The 12,876-nt window shown below is 43.1% G+C and overlaps 1 protein-coding gene across 1 annotated transcript in view; it reads left to right on the top strand.

Annotated features, from left to right (window-relative positions):
• DNAH12 (dynein axonemal heavy chain 12) overlaps positions 1 to 12,876 on the top strand; it is a 3,791,933-nt gene that overhangs the window by 1,313,943 nt on the left and 2,465,114 nt on the right. The window lies entirely within an intron of this gene.

The raw sequence follows: 12,876 nt of genomic DNA, 5'->3' as shown, positions 1-12,876 counted from the left end.
ACTGCTAATTGCATCTGCTTAATGTGCCGATGTTTGCAGTTTCGGGACAGAGCTCCACCTTCACTCGACTTGGAGCGTCCATCTTGGAATCCGTGCTCCGCCTTTTATCCGTGTTGGGAAGTGTGATGGAAGTCAGGTGTGCGTAATGATCAGTAATTGCCTGACTGTTGTATTGGGACATGTCAGGTATACGGCTCTGGTGTTAGTCCGTTTTCACTCACGGTGAGCTGTCCATGAGAAAGTGTTTGTTTCGGGTAAGGGGTTGGGGATTGAGTTCCTAAGAATCCTAACTGGTAGGATGCGGAAAAGGTGTTGCAGGGAAGGGGATACAGCGTCTCACCATCCGGTGTCCCACTCCCAGAAGACCCTTCATCCAGGTGATCCTCCTGCACTGGTCCACCCCCAGGAACTGGATCCAAAAGCAATGGCCGTGTCCTGACCACCTGGATGACAGATCCCTGGGAACTAGTGAATGAGACACCTTCAGGTTTCTCACATTTCCCACACATGAATGTTCAGGGTCGCCCTTATCCATTAATCCACAGTGAGAATGCATAGCCAAAGATACCAAGAACCATCTCCAACTGTCTTTACTCTACTGAGGTGTTTATGCCTAGGTAGAATTTCCAAACTTCACTTGTGATTTTCCCATATTTTAATTGCGTTCCAGCCCAAGGGATTAGAGGTACATCGGCTGCAGCAGGTAAATTGCCTTATTTCCATTTTTCCCCTGCTAACACCAGTGCTGTAACCATGTGAAGGGGGATGGGTTCTTGTTATTCCACCTTTTTATAAGATATACCTGTACCACTTGCATATATTTCATATGTAAACTTTACCATTTGAGAAGACCGGATGTAGAAATGTAGTTATGTTGCATTAATATTACAGACCAGTCTAGGTGTTCTCATAGAGTGACAGCGGGTAATTTGCGAGAGACACCAGATATTGGCATTGCAACCAAAATTCCTTGTTGCAACCTTCTCTGACTTGTGTCCAGTTGGCAGATAGTTTATATTCTAATCGCATCCGCTAAAAGATTTTCGGACCTAACCGAAAGTAGACAATAGCCGTCACAATTTCCTCTAGTGCACTTAACTGTAGAACACACTGCCTTTTCCAAATCCTGGGCAGCAGAGATCTGAAAACACTCTTTCAACTAACATAACATAGAAGATGTCAGGTTTGAATTCATAGAGAAGAAGCAATCTGTTTCTTATCCCTGCAACCTTAAAAACGTTCTTATGATGTTATGGGGCCACAATGGCGGACAGAATGGAGGTGAAGGGGCATATTGTATTTTATTGCAGTAGTCATTTATAAAGTGCCTTTTCCCATTTGTGTGGTCTCAAAGCGCTTTGTGGTAGGAACGCCCTCATAGACGTGCAGGGAAGTCCAGGTATGGGAAAGTTCTCAGAGGAGGCTTAAGACGCATGTGTACATTTAGCCAAGGTTAGGATTTAAGAGGGCTGGCTATGCTCCAGTAAGCTACCCAAGAGGTCAGGCATGTGAACGGGAGATGAGGGAGGTCATAACAGTGCGATAGTGCAGTAGACTTGATATGTACCCAGCTAGACCGAAATTAGTCATAGGGTGTCGCTGTATTATAATGGCAGAGGTGTTGAGGCAAGTCTGGTGTTTCCGGGCCAAGCATTTGTGACCAGCTAAACCAAGTTTGTCATAGTCGTAACTGCATTCTAAAGTGCATGAATGGCTATCTGTGCCTGTGGCATATGTCCATCGAAGTGGTGAGCTTATACATAACTTAAGCTCAGAAGGAGCTTATCTTTGATGTCGCTGTGTCATCTGATCTTCTGTGATAGTAGTTTGGACAAAGCGGACATAGTTTTTTGATATATATAAATCCTTTGTGAAAAGGAAAGCCAACAGTACGAGGATTATGCGACTTTGAGGAGTCCCAGTGATTCAAAGGAGTAAAAGAAAGAAACATATTATTTCTCAGCAAATCTTGAGGAATGGGATTGTTTGCTTCAAGAATCAGTTTTTTTTAATAACAAGGAGAGACTGAAATCCGCAACCTAGTATCACGGCTGGGAGGAATATCCTGCTGTGAAAAAGGAAATTTGAAGACAGAGAACCAGTCAAATGTAAACTGGGCCATACAGAAGCCTTGCTGAGGCCAGTATAAAAAGCCTCCCCTTTTCCCTTTTTAGTAAGGTGTTTTCTAAAGTGGTAGGACCAGTTAGTTGGATAGGATTTGGATTAAAAAGAACTTTATTTTTAGATTTTAACATACATTTTTATTTTTTATTTTTGCTTGGTTTTTTAAGTTCCCTCAAAAAAATAGGGCAAGTTAGGCATTTTGAGCTTTTCATTTTGAATAAAACCGTTGAACCATAAGACAAAATCATCCGAGCCCTTCTTCTGGTTCACCATAGCTACCAGCCAAGGGCAACATTATGAAGTCTGAGCAGGAAACTGCCTCATTGTCTCATTTGCGCTTTCCACAGCTGCATTTTCCAGGGGAGTCCAGCTGCTTCCAGCTTCTCAGTCTCTGTGGGCCCTTCTGGTTCACATTTCTCAAACCCAGTGTGCCTGTCTGGTTCTCATGTCTCAGGGTGAACGTGCCTGATTTTCTCCAGTCAATGATCTGTCCTGGCTCAGTTTTCTCATAGTTTGCGTGTCTTATTTAGTGCCCTTTGTGGGCTTGTTACCCTACCGGCCTCCGGTTTATGGCTCCTGCATAGCTTGGCAATGCCCATTCTCTGTTTTGGGATCACAACTGTTTCCCAACCTGTGATTTCTCCTAATCCCCTCTTTTTCAGATTCCCCCTGTGTCCAGTAAGGCTTCCAGTGCCCATTGTCTGCTCTTATTTCTGTTAAGGGGGATGCCCATGTCGCCCCTTTGGCTCAGATCCACAAAACACTTGACTTTCTCAGCCCTGATTCCCTGGCTGCTACTCAGCATTTGGCCTCACTAACCCTGCCTTTCCTTTCTAAGACCACCATGTTTTTTCAGGTTCTCTGGAATGGCCTTTGTCTGCAGTTATTGAAACACATTCTGGTTCATCTCCACCTCCACTTTCCTTCTGTCACCATCCTTCTGATCTTTCCCTCCTCCAAAACTATCGTTTGTTTCTTCTCACTCCTTTAATCCACTCTTCAGGTATTTCGCTTCTGCAATGCCTTCCTTACGCTCTCCTTTCTGCTCTCTTTCTTGCTCTTTCTCCAATCTCTGTTTCCTTGTAAAACTATCCCCCTTTTATTTTAGAGGTGTTGTGGTATTTAGAGATATGATATTATAGCACTTACACCTGTGTACTCTTTCCGTGGTGTCTATGTGATCAGGTGAGTGCCGCTTCTCCTGCGTTCATGCCTGGTGTCACCGTTAACCTCAGATTGAGCCCATGTTGGTCTGCGGCTCCACAAGCCGCCGAAAGGTGGCGGGGGTGGTGGTGGGGGGGGGTGGTATTAGGCGCGGGGGGGTGGTGGTATTAGGCGCGCGGGGTGTGTGTGTGTGTGTGTGTGTGTGTGTGTCATCCTACTACAGGTGATTGAGTGATTGAACTGAGGTAACTTGGTCTTGAATAGTCGCAGGGTCATGCCTCGCAAGGCAGTTCACAAGCTATGCGCATACTTGTCTCTGTGCAAGAGGGCCTGTGGGATCCTCCATATCCCGCCTCAGGTGGTCTCCCCCCAGGTTTCCTTTCATTCTACTTCCCATCCTCTCCAATGGGACTCTACCACCAGGATAATTGAAGTAGCCTGAGATGGGGAATGTTCTTCATTTGACCTATGCACTTTGGGACTCTTTTATGCTATTATTCAAATAAATGTAGGAAGGAGAGGGTTAACAGCATAGGAAGATGATCCTAAGAAGTTGCTTAAAATAATTTGTAATTTGTTCCATTGTGTCTCTACCAGCACCAATTGTTAGCATGGTTCCAATCTTAAGTCTATGCACCTATGCGCTGTGACCTGGAGAAATAAATAAATGTAGCTATGATATTGCTCTTCATGCAGGCGAACAGCACCGAAGCGCGGGACCGGGATTCGAACCAAGACAAACACGTTTCCCTTGAGCTATTCTCTCAGCTAAGAGAGTAGGAGGACAGAAGGAGAAGACATGGAGTTGGATGTAATCAATTGTTACTACCTTTGATGAACAAATTATGTAAATCCATATTTAAAATGATATAACACACTTGCTCTATGAACAAGTTATTTGACTCTACAACAGATTAGGCGTTTTGCACTAGCCTGGCTCTTACATGCCCTAGATCAAGGGTCTATAACCTTTTGCTCGCCAGATGTTTTGGCCTACAGCTCCCATGATTCCACACCAGTGACTCTACTGGCTTGAGGCAATGGGATTTGTAGTCCTAAACCTCTTGAGAGCCAAAGGTTGCAGACACCTGCCTTAGATGTACGGTGTTGGATGCATGTTTAATGCATCTAGTCTGGAGCTGTCCCATAGTACAAGTGCAATGAAGGGCCTTAGTGGCTTGTCCTGGAGTAGATTAGTGGCTGGTCTGGTTTGGACAGACAGAAATGTGTGTATTGTAGCTTCTCCTGTGAGGGACAAAAAATCTGAAAAACTTTGGCTAAATGGGTGGCAATGGTTTTTGACTTTTCAAATGGCAGATAACAAACTATTGGATGCATCCCAGGCTGCTGTCAGTTGAGGCATGTTGACATGGACTGATTAAATGGGCAGTAGTCGAGGAGTTTATGCTTCAGGATCAGGTTATGGTAGTGATTGGAGACAGGGAGGAAAACAGGGTACACTGTTGAGAGCGTTTGATGTACATTATCGTCAAGGAAGAAAACTAAGAGGAAGAAGTTCTATCCTGCCCATCCATTACTTATACTCTGAACGCTCATATGTCACTGCCAGAGGCCCTCAGACTGCCACCTCCTCCTCACCTTTATCAGTCACATCTCTGTCTCCCCCTCCTCTCCTTCATGCGGAAATGACTGTTGAAATCCTATGACACCTGTCATTTTGAGAACATCACCCGTGACGGCTCCTCCTAGAACACATCACCTTGTGTACTGGATATCAGCACCAGAGTACCTCTTGCACCTCCCTAGCCCATTTTCTCCCCATGGAAGCAAATATCCTTCGCCATACCCCATGGTTCCAAGAAAAAGAGCAAAGGTGCCCATTGCCCAAATGTCCCATGTGAGCCATTACTGTGAAGGATGACTAAGTCATTGCTAGCAACTGCAAATACTCTCTTGGTGATATGGACCGCATTCTGTTCAAACATTTGTTCCCTTTTGAACAGTTTCTGGAATGGTTTAAAAAAAGTTAACATTTGCTCAGGTGGACAAGTCATCGTTGACTCATAATATGTGGACTACATTACTGTTCTTCATCTTTTCAAGATTCATAGGGGATCACACCTAGCACTGCAAGCACAAGATCAAAGAGTTCTTGAGGCTGATAAAAGTGCATGCGTAGGCACCAGTGCCCCCCACGCCGTCAGTGTCCTCAACCCACCTTCCATTAGTAAGGCAAGTCTCTCTCCCATCCACTATCGGGCAAAAATAAAAAATTCTTATATTGAATTACCAGCCTTTTTTGACATATGGTCTATGAGTTCAAATTTTGATGTGAAAAATTATGGTCTTGTTACTTTTTGCAAACGTGTCCACAATCTCTTTCATTCAGTTTCACTCTTGATTAAGGTCATTTAAAAATACTTATTGGTGACCAAACTTTCTCCTGGCACTACATGTGATTCTTCATTTCACCGTTTTTGTGGTTTTAATGTTAAATTGCGCCTCTAAATATCACCATGCAGTTAGCACACACAGGTGTGTTTGTAGATTGAAAAACAAAATCAGCAAAATAAAATAATTACTCATCATTGGTAATCTAGAGGTTTGATCTACAATAGGGAAATATAATGTCATCCCGGGTTGGATCATCTCAAGCCCCCAAGTGCACAGATGGAGTTTGGCTACCAAGTCTTGAGGCAAATTGCTTTCATAAAAAGTATTTTGTTGTACGTGTTGGCCATTTTAGGATTAATCAAAAAAAGCCATTAGAGGACGTGAAATCACCAGCTGCTCCCTGGTTAACTGTAAGTCTTTAAAGCATTGCACTCACAATGCCTTGACTATGACACTCCTAGTAGTGTTAAAAAACAGACATAGTTGATCATTTGATCATGCATCTGAAGCCATCTTGGCTGATCTCGCATCACAAACACTACAGCTGTCTGGGCTTTCATTTCTCTGCCAAATGCATAATGCAGTGTGTAATCCTAAAACAGTCATATGATAGGAATTTGCACTGCAAACAGCAGTCGTGCTCCTTAGGCTTAAAGCAGCACAGTATGCCCCTGCCATCACCGTGTAATTGACACCATTTTGACAATGACAAATGCCCTGCAGGACAGTTGATAATGTAGCATGTTAGGTATGGTTGAAATCTTTTACATGGGCATTGTGGTTTTCTTCAAGCACTACACCATGGAGAGAGTGAGGGGTGCCGTTAGTTTATCTTTGTTTTTGATTCTATCGTTAGGTTATCTTTTGACCCATTAGTGATAGAGCAAACAGAGATGAATGTATCAGAGGTTGCTCGCTGAGACAAAGTGTCTCATATCGTGGCAAAGTGTGCCTCACATGTCAGCCAATTTTAAAAAGCTGTAACTTTACTCTGATCATGGATTTTAAAGCATCCCATTGTTGCATTTATAAGTAGCCAACAAAATCAATTTCACGTTCCATTTGTTCCTTAGCAACTGGATTATGCCATTATAGTGGTGCATAATCCCCACATTTGAAGCCCACGTTCCTACTGGATAATCAATTTGTCTAGGACAATGAGGGACATGGACAGGGAAGATTATATTTCACACTCAAAGCATTCAACCCTGGTAAGGTTCCATCTGGGGAGCAAGAAATAATCTGTATGTGAGTGTGAACCATAACCATGAGATTCCAATGGGTGTTTCTCCCTCCATTTGTCTACTAAGCCCGAACTGTGACAAATCCAGGGAATTCACCAAAGGGGAGCCCTTTCCTGTGAGGCTAGGGAGGTGAGCCCGCTACTTAACAATCCCCCTACGGATGGCGGAAAACAGGACCTCACAGGGAGAGACTCCTCTCATTGGGACAAGAACTCCTGTTCCGTGATAGAACTCCCTAAACCCCTTACCTTTGAGACCATGAAATCCTTGAGATCCTTCGAGAACCAACTTGAAAGCACTACTGTTACTGCAATATTCTCTCCTTTCCTCACTTAAGGCTTAATACCACCAAGACAAGGAGAAGGAAAAGGAAGATACAGAGTGAAAGTAAATCTTCTCCCAAAAGTACTGAGAAGAGGAAGATTTGAGGAGTGAAGCATACGACTCATTTTCCAAGTCTAGACAGTACTGAAAAGAGGTGGTCCCAAGAAGGCATGAAGAATACTCCATTGATACAAAAGGAGGACTACGGCACTCTGCTGTGGAGGACCCAGTTACAGGACATAAAAATCAAAAGGGACTCAATGAAGGGAGAATCCGGCGTGAAGTCTGTGAGCCCCAGGAGATTCAAACCTGGGAACGAGGAAGTAAGCACAAGAAACTGGTCCTCGGTCATGAGAACATCTTCGAGAAGTCAGTTGAGTACTCCCTATTCAGGAGGAGACCCGACCTAGGCAGAAGCTGGAGAGAGGCTGACGGTGACGTAACCTTGGAGAGGTGGGCTGTGGGGTCCTTCAACTACGCAGATACCTACAGGGGTCAACGTTGTTACATCGGCAGGCTTTTTTCCGCAAAGTCTTTTGCCAAAAATCTTCGGCCGAAAAAACTCAGCGAAAAATATGGAGGGGGGAGTAGTTAGGGGAGTGGGTAAGGGAATCTAAAGGGTAGGGTGTGTGGGAAATAGCGACTCGACAATAGCGAACCTGGGATTTGGGTAAACAACTACATCTGTTACTAAGATTCAGATTAAATGTTCTGCACAATGATACCAAGTTGCAAAGATATGGAAGAAATCAAGAAAGTGCAGAGTGTCGTCTCTGCAACCATGAGAGAGAAACTTTGAAACATTTGATCCTATTTTGCGCGAAATTGAAAGATCTGAGGATGACCTACTTGTACGATCAAATAATAGATCGATGTGGGCTAGAAGGTAAGAAATGGTGGGAACTCATTTATGAATGTCGAAACAAAAGCTGGAATTTTGCAACAGTAACATTCTTGGAATTAGCACTAAAGAAATTAAAGGACAATGGTGACGGTGACCCAATTGGATAATGATAATGATAATGATAAAGCAAATGAAGCCTAAAGGAATAGGAAATGTTTTGACTAAGTTTTATTGTATAATGTGAAATGAAATAGTGAACACTTTGTAATAAACTATTTACATTGTAAAAAATAAAAATAACCATTGTTTTATGAAAGCCAATTAAGGTGCAAGAAAGTAAGAATGGAAGATTGCGAGAGAGCATAACGGCAGGTGGTAAAGGTGTGAAATAACCACTAAGTGAACTTGTGTAATTGAATACAGTGTGGCAAGGCCAAGGATTGGTCCAATATGTGGAATACAGTGTGGCAAGGATTGGTCCAAGTTGTGTGACACAGTGTGGCAAGGCCAAGGATTGGTCCAAGTTGTGTAACAGTGTGGCAAAGCCAAGAGTCTGACAGGCCAACTGAGTGGGAACAGCCACACAGGAACAAATGCAGAAGAACCTGTGTGGATCAAAATGCCTAAGGTTCTTGGTTACGCGACCTGCAATGGGTGGACCATGTGATCTGACAAATACGCCTAGACCAGGGAATCCTCAACTGTGGAAGCCAAAGACCTTGTTTAAGCAAACCAGGAAAGAAATGTTGAAAGATATTAAGCTTATCCAGAAGGAAAGATAACCTGGTTTTAAATACTGAGAGATGTAGGCCAAGCAGAGGTTGTCAATTTGGAGTATTGGCAAATGGAATCCTGAGACTTGCTGAACTTTGATGCTGGCTTGAGGACAGAATCCTCAAGGCCCTTTTCTGTAAAACTGTTTCCTTGAACTTGGGGAAGGGAACCCCGAGTATCTGTGGAACTATGTTGATATGAACTTGGGGAAGGGAAGCTGAATGGAAAGTTAAGAACTGGAAGAAGCTCAGTACTTTTCTATTATGACGATTTCATTTGTTATTGACATCCCTACACTTTGTGTAGCTTTATTTGTTTGGACCCAGACAGACTGTAACGTTGAACTTTCGAACTCAGACTTTCCTTAGTTGTGTTCAGGTAGGGAAATCCCACCTTAGTATAGGTTAAGTTAGGCTTCAACCACCCTGGCATTTGAGTTAATAAGTCCTTTTATTTTGAACTTTGAATTTGTTGTCTGTGTCTTGCTTCATGATGCCTTCACAATACACCGTAACAATCGTGAGTTGGAATATAGTGTATATACCTCTAATAATCAGGTAGCTCCCCGGCGTGTCTTCATTCCTAGATGAAAGAAAAAAAATTAAAACCACTTGCTTAACAAAATTGGGAAATTCCTTTTCCCTTTTTTGAGGGATGTGCAAAATTTTTGCATGAAATACGTACTCTCAGCTGCCCCTAACAGTTAAGTTTCCTGTGTACATAAAAAATATACATTTAAGGTCTTTAAGGAATTTGATTCATTTTAGCCTTTTGCTAGGGGTTTTGAGACCCTGACTGGCAAAGGATATCCCTCAAGCCATTGGCCCTCATTAACGCATAACCCTTAACGCCTGATTCCCATTTTAACGCCTGCTTTTAGCAGGCGTTAAAATGCAAGGCGCTAAGCCGCCTTGGTGCTAATTACGGCACCGTAATTTACGGTGCCGTAATTAGCGCCTTCCCCACTCCCATTATGCCCTATGGGGAAAAAATGGGAATGGGGAAGGGGCCATGGTGAATGGGGATTTACCGCCCCGCCAAGCTTGGAATGGGGCGGTAAATCCGCCATCCACCATGGCGTTAATATAAATTACGCCTTGGCGGTAAAGTTGAAAACTTACCGCCAAGGTTGTAATGAGGGCCATTGTCTATGATTGATGTTAGCAAATTCTTTGTTCCTATCAGAAAACCAGTTAACAGTATTCTGTTTTTGTTCACCCTGTAAGATATTTGTAAGCTGCGTCCTCTCTTTCCACACACTGATAGATAAGGGAAGCATTGAAGTTATACCTCACCATTTACCTTCCTTCAATATGTTGACCCATGTACTCTTATCTCACCAGGAGACCCATTTTCCTGACGCTCTCTGCCCAACAGTCATTTCTACCTAAATGCATATCACCTCCACCCCTAAAATAACTGTAGTACATCAAAAAAGATTAAAGCAGTAATAACCTACCTTCTATTCAGAATCAAAAGTAGCAGAGACGTTTCCAGTTAACATAAAAGAACTAGTGCCAGGCGTTCGCCTTCCTACTCCCAAGAGCAATCACTACCTTAACTTGTCCACTACCTCACTGCTGAGATTGATCATGTGTGTACCACAATCTTTTCTATTTAAACTGTTTGTGCAAGCATTCTCCCATACCCACCATTGTTCCATGCCCACCACTAGCTCCGGACATTCCAATTCCTGTTTCTCCGCTGCTCCCTCTGTTCTTGTAATCTTGGGCTGTTTACCTTTCCACTTGAAGAAAAATCCAGAGTGCTCCGTCTTTATCTACTCCTTGAAACAACATTTCCATTTTCTGCCTAAGTGTGTAGCAGCTGCACAGTAACCAGAAAGAAACGCGGATACATTATGATTGTTGTACTGCTAAAAGAAATGTGCACCAAGTCCCTGGCCTGTCCCAACACCTACTCCTTGGCTGTGGAGTAATGGAATTTTGTCAGAATATCTCAAGGCTCCGTTCCTTCCCACTTCCTTGATTGGCTAATTCTGTGGATCCAGTCACTCAGGATACCTTTTGCATGGAAGTCTGAGGTCAGGTATTTCAATAGTGCTTCAGTCAGTTAGTGTAAGGCAGCTCTCTCTGTTCCCTCAATGAGGCCTTAGATCTACAGGTACTACCTACGGCTTATGTCTTCATAACTGGTAAGTGCCACCAACATTAGTATGTGTTTAACTCCATCATCCTTGAACACATCACCTCTGGAAACTGGGATACCTCCTAGATGCTCTTCTTCTTGGCATCCTCCCTGTCACCCAGTGAGACTACATCTTTCCTGACTGTGTCCATTATGTGTTGCAGACCCTGTTCCACCTTTCTCATTTCTTTCTTAAACACCTTTTCGAATGAATTGTGTCCTCCCACGTATTCCTCATCTTGTGATAAATCGTTACCTCCAGCTTCGCTGCTACGGAAAAAAAAAATTCTCTCGGCAGAGGGTGCTGCGCTCGAGGTCGTGGCATCGATTGTCCTTCGACGTACTCCGTACTCTGTCGACGTCACCGATGGTATAAATAGCTCGAGCCGCGCCCGTTGCTTCAGTTCTGTTTTTTCGATGAAATATATATATATATATATATATATATATATATAGGAGGAACACCCAGGCGTGTCCCATGACCGATACACTCTTCGTGAGAGGAAAGTGTAAGAAAACGTAAACTGTACTATGGGGTAGGATGGGAGGGTCGATGAGGAATACGTGGGAGGAACATCCAGTCGAAAGAACGTTACAGTTGGTAAGTAACTTGTTCTTCGAATGGATTGTGTCCTCCCACGTATTCCTCATCTTGTGATAGGCTCCCATAGCAGTATACATTTTTTGGAGGCGGGAGTACTAATTTCAGTTTTCGTGGACAGAATGCAGAACTGCCTTTGCGAATAAACCCTCGTTAGAGGAGGCAGTATCCAAACAATAATGTTTAACACAAGTATGCAGTTTTCCAGGTTGCAGCTGCACAAATATATGCTGCTGGGACTCCCCTCTTTAGAGCCGCAGAAGTAGCCACAGAAGGGAGGAACATCCAGTCGAATGTACGTTACAGTTGGTAAGTAACTTGTTCTTGTAGCTCAATTCGAAATCTACCTTTGCATTGCACAAGGCTTTTCTTTTTGAGGTGTGTTGCCTCCAGCATGAGTTGCCACACTCAGTGATTTTACAGAATGCTATTTTGGGGGATGGTTCCTTACTGACCGCTCTTCCGAGAGATAGGAAAGTGGTCGGAGGACTCCACATTTGATTACATGCCCTTGTCTGCTATTTTCCTGTGATACTCTTTAAGAGGCCGTATGTACTGCCAAATAAGCTTTCAAAAGGTTTGGTTGAGACGTCTAGCTGGTGGCTTTCCCTGGATCCCTCACATTTTAGGGTGCTCAGAGTATGTGAATAACCACTGAAGCAACAACGGAAGCTACCAGGATCTGCATCGATCACAGATTAAGCAGCCATGGTCTTTGCGAAGTAGCCATGGGTGGGGATTTAAGGGTATTTTAGAGCTTTACCACCTGACACGTCTCCTTCAAAAATGTTGCACTCTTTCACAGTACCAGAACATATAGAATGGTAAAACCCTGTGTTTGTTACATGTCCAGCATATAGCTAAGAAAAACAATGTAAACTTTGCAAAAGTAGAGGCAGAGGCAGGATGCATTTGTGCAAGTCTGTACAGTTTTAAAGCATCTTGTAAAATGATCTGCAATATACAATTTCAATTACAAAATAAGCCTTATAATTTGACCTTTTTCACAGTCTTGAATGTTTTCAATTTGTACAAAGTGCCAGGGAACACATTCTATTCAAGGCACATCACACCAAATATCCTTTAGTTTAGAAATTACAGTTATTTAGCAGGGTGTTTATTGTTAATCTTCAAAGCTGTGTTACGCTACAAAAATATATGTTTTTATTATAAGAAGTTTCCCCCCATCAATGCGACTGCATTTTTCCATTCTTAATGACATTAGATACAGAAGTTGGAATTGAAGCTAGCTGTAATTTTTTAATACTTGATTTATAAGTCATCGGCGGAATCTGGGA

Source organism: Ambystoma mexicanum, chromosome 2p, assembly GCF_040938575.1.
Source record: "Ambystoma mexicanum isolate Mex_15411 chromosome 2p, UKY_AmexF1_1, whole genome shotgun sequence".
Lineage (NCBI taxonomy): Eukaryota > Metazoa > Chordata > Amphibia > Caudata > Ambystomatidae > Ambystoma > Ambystoma mexicanum.
This window is presented reverse-complemented; position numbering and strand designations above follow the sequence as displayed.